The sequence below is a fragment of the Chiloscyllium plagiosum genome, chromosome 10 (assembly GCF_004010195.1).
Source record: "Chiloscyllium plagiosum isolate BGI_BamShark_2017 chromosome 10, ASM401019v2, whole genome shotgun sequence".
Classification (NCBI taxonomy): Eukaryota; Metazoa; Chordata; class Chondrichthyes; order Orectolobiformes; family Hemiscylliidae; genus Chiloscyllium; species Chiloscyllium plagiosum.
The window spans coordinates 51,148,485-51,152,561 of NC_057719.1; the positions used below are offsets into that span (position 1 = coordinate 51,148,485).

At 43.8% G+C, this 4,077-nt stretch overlaps 1 long non-coding RNA gene across 2 annotated transcripts; it reads left to right on the forward strand.

Moving 5' to 3' along the window:
* Nucleotides 1-1,089: 1,089 nt before the first annotated feature.
* Nucleotides 1,090-3,466, forward strand: LOC122553649. Of its 2 annotated transcripts, XR_006312783.1 has the most exons (4): nt 1,090-1,189; nt 1,291-1,653; nt 2,581-2,729; nt 3,429-3,466. It is a non-coding gene; the product is annotated as an uncharacterized LOC122553649 (long non-coding RNA). The 2 variants fall into 2 exon arrangements; XR_006312782.1 differs by having other exon boundaries at nt 1,090-1,653.
* The last annotated feature ends 611 nt before the right edge of the window (nt 3,467-4,077 follow it).

Below are 4,077 nucleotides of genomic sequence, written 5' to 3' on the forward strand. Positions count from 1 at the left end.
CAGTGGGAACTACACAGTTAGATAATTTGGGAGCACAAACCAGTGAGCACCTCAATCCAACAGCTCCATAGCCAGCAAAGGAAGAAATGGTTCATGCTGCTGGCAATCAGAGAACTGAGAGACCAGGCACCTAATCAGCTCCAGGCAGGAGGGAACCCAATGGTTTCAGCATAGAGTCATAAAGCATGGAAACAGATCCTCAGTGCATCTTCTCTGCACTGACCAGATATCCTAATCTGTCCTAGTCCCATTTGCCAGCATTTGATCCATATGTCTCTAAACCATTCCTATTCATATACTCATCCAGATGCCTTTTGAATGTTGTAATTGTACCAACATCCATCACTTCCTGTAGTAACTTGTTCCATACATGCACGACCTTCTGTGTGAAAAAGTTATCCCTTTGGTTCCTTTTAAAGCTTTCCCCTCTCACCTTGAACATTTGCCCTCTACTTTTGGATTCCCCATCCTAGGAAAAAGAACTTTGCTATTCACCCTTTTCCATGCCTTTCATCAATTTATAAACCTCTATAAGGTCACCCCTCAGCCTTTGTGCACATGCACAAGGAGGCACAGGAACAACAGACAGGTAATTGTGAGGAATGGCCCTCATAGCCTAGATGTTGCATCTATGCCACGGGGCCTAGTTGCTGCCATAGAGAGCCAGCTCCAGCACCCTCAGGGTATGCTGGATATGTGCATAGACCTGCACTCCATCACTCCAGCCACTGGTTCTCACTGAAAGGACAGTGATTAGGGGGTTGGGGAACCTGGTCCCCAGGTGACTCTTCCTTATAGTGGGATAGGATGGTACCAGGAGGCACTCATCCAGAGGAGAATACACATACAGGTCCCCGAGGACTATCTTTCTTCACGACCCTTCCCTCACTGAAGAAAGGGCACTGTGTCAATAAATGCAATTCTAACACTTGTTATTGAGATGTCTCAATGAATTATAACACCTACCATATTAAAAAAAATGCTTGCTGTATATAATGCAAAATATTCAAAATCTAAATTTTAGCTTTTAGCTCCTTTAGCTCGACCAAGTATGTAGCATTCCCCAGCTTACTCCAAGGGGAAGGCGTCTTGAAATCTAAACGACGGAGAGGCTTGCAGTTCCAGGCTGCGACTCTGTAGGAGGTCCTTATGAAGTGCAGTGAAATGAAAACATCATCTTCATTTGAAGGTATTTTATTTCTGAGGCTAAGTGTGGAGACGATCTGAAAAGCAGGAAGTAATTTTGTTTGGGTTAGAGTGAAAATTTTCACATGATTATGTTCTTTTCAGTTCATTACACATTCAAGCCCAGGTAAAACTACAAATTTTAATGGCAAGTGCGCTGGAAGTTATAAAATCTGCTCGGACCTTCCGGGATTCAACTTACAGGCCCTACATTTAAAATGCACCTGTACAGCACTTCACACTCTGCAGTCCAGGAGCATCTGTGGAGATATTGGACATTTGATAACAGAACGGCCCACGCTTCAGTGATATCTCTCCAGACGTTCCCCTGCAGAGCATCCACAGACGAATCAATGCGCTGCTTCCCAGGGATGGCAACAAGAGGCCATATCAAGTCAGCAACCTGGCCAGAGATGAGACTGGTTATAGCGCTTTAAGATGATGAACAATTTGCTACACACCAGCAGGGTGAGTGCCAGTATCTATTCAATGCTTCATTCCCTTATGAGTGTGAGTTAGCATTGCATGTTTGTGGCTGCAGAAAACTGTCAAACATGAAATCGGGTGCCAGACGTCTACATCCCATGCTCATGTGCAATCAATATCTGTCACTTCATTGCACCTACCCATGTCATATTACTTGCAGCTCAGTGCTACTGCCTCTCTCCCATCTGTCAGGTTTCAGACTTAAAATCGGAAAAGAGCTCCAATACTCAGTAACTCAGCTCCAACCAGCTCACAAACCTTTCATTGTAACTAAAAAATTGGAATATCATATCACTTCTCCCCAAAGGCTTGTATGGGGCAACGTCACCATTGTGAAATGCAGCTTTGGGATGAGTACCTCAGGCATATTAAGCATACACATCATGTTAAGCTTGAAGAACCTCCATCAACTCTTTGACCCACTCAAACACCTTTCATTCATAGCCCTTGAACTCTTAACTGCACCCACACCACATTTGTTTCACAAGCAATCACAGCTCTAGAGTTTCATATCTGTATTTGTACCTATCAATGCAGGCAAAGTTCGCATGTAGGAGAAATTGAGGATTGCAGATGCTGGAGATCAGAATCTAGAGTGTGGTGCTGGAAAGACACAGCAGGTCAGCAGCATCCAAGGAGCAGGAGAATCAATGTTTCAGGCATAAGCCCTTCATCAGGAATGAGGCTTGTGGGCTAGGGTACTGCAAGATAAATGGGAGGGGGTGGGTGTTGGGCAGAAGGTAGCTGGGAGTGTGATAGGTAGGTGAAGGTGGGGGAGAAGGTGATAGGTCCGAGAGGAGGGTGGACCAGATAGATGGGTAAGGCGATGGACATGCCAAGAGGGAGGTGCCGACTTGGAGGTCTCACGTACCCACACTAATTTCTCTTCATGTTTCTCTCCTATTGCAGGAGAAGAATATGCGTAACCAGCACAAGTGTTTGCAGATGGGGGAGGATTGCTTGATGTCAAGGTGTCAAAGTCTAGTTCTCTGTCCTGGCAAGACAACAAGGGGAGTGTGCCTGTGCTGAAGGGGAATTTCCATATCTACAGTTACCTTGTGAGAAATCTTCCAATCTGCTACTCCCAACGGCCCATTAAGCCATCTTAATGGCATACTGGGAAAGAGAGCTTGTTTGCAACACGATCAAATCTTTATTTTTTTTCTATGGTCTCCAGATCACAGACTCAAGCAAGGGCTTAAGCCTTAGCCTCTAGGCTATCTCTCCCAGCCACAGAGAGGAGAAATAGCCAGCACCTTTTAAAGAATGCATTCCATCCCACCCTTCACCAGTGCAGAGACATTCACCTTGAGGGGTAATGTACCTACTGTATGCTCAGGGTCATATTGCAGTGAGCACAGCACTAGCACAAGCCCACAGCACCCTACTTCCAGGGCAATCACATCCTTCTGATGGGTCGGGTACATTTTGGTGCCGCCCTTTTGGCGCCGATCATTTGACCCTGCCGTTTTGGCTCTAAACTGTTTTGGCGCTCATTACTTTCGCGCTGAGCTGTTTTGGCGCCAATTCAGAATTTTAAAAAAGTCTTGTTTGGTTAAAGAAGAGAGGATGACTAACGACCCAATGTAATTTTCTCAACTAGCAAGTGTTGCTAGTCAAGGCTGTAATGACCCGCTGTAGATTCAAATCTCGTTTTGTAATAATTTTCTCATTTAACAATTGTTAATAGTCATCTACTGCCCTTCTGTCTTCACATTGGAAAGCTGTAATACAATTTTCTTTCTATTTTCTTATAGAGCCCATACCAGAAATGGCTGAAAACATTCTAAGCAAGAGAGACAAACCAAAATGTGTTTGATAAATGTAGAAATTTGTTTTTATAATGAATAGGTTAAAAATAATGAATAAAAAAGAATTAGATTTATTTCTTACAATGCAATAAAAGCAAATTTCTTACGGGCTGTTCAAGACTTTTCTTTATTCTGAATTGGTGCCAAAACAGCTCAGCGCCAAAGTAATGAGCGCCAAAACAGTTTAGAGCCAAAACGGCAGGGCCAAATGATCGGCGCCAAAAGGGAGGCGCCAAATAGTCCCATTCCACCTTCTGATAATGTGGTGACCAGGACTGCTTACATATTCCATCTGTGGCTGAGCCAATCTTTTATAAAGATGTAACTCGACTTCCTTGCTCCTATATTCTGTATCCGGACAGCCATATAACCTTGATAACAAAAGACGTGGGAACAGAAGTAGACCATTCAGCCCATTGTATCTACTCTGACAATAATGACTAGTCTGATAACCCTCAACTCCTCTTTGCTGCCTTTTCCCAAAAACCCTTGATTAACTTACCGTTTGAGAAACTATTGATATACTTGATGACCCAACCTTGACTGCCCTCTTCAATAAAAAAAAGTCCACAGATTCAATAACCGCTGAGAAAAG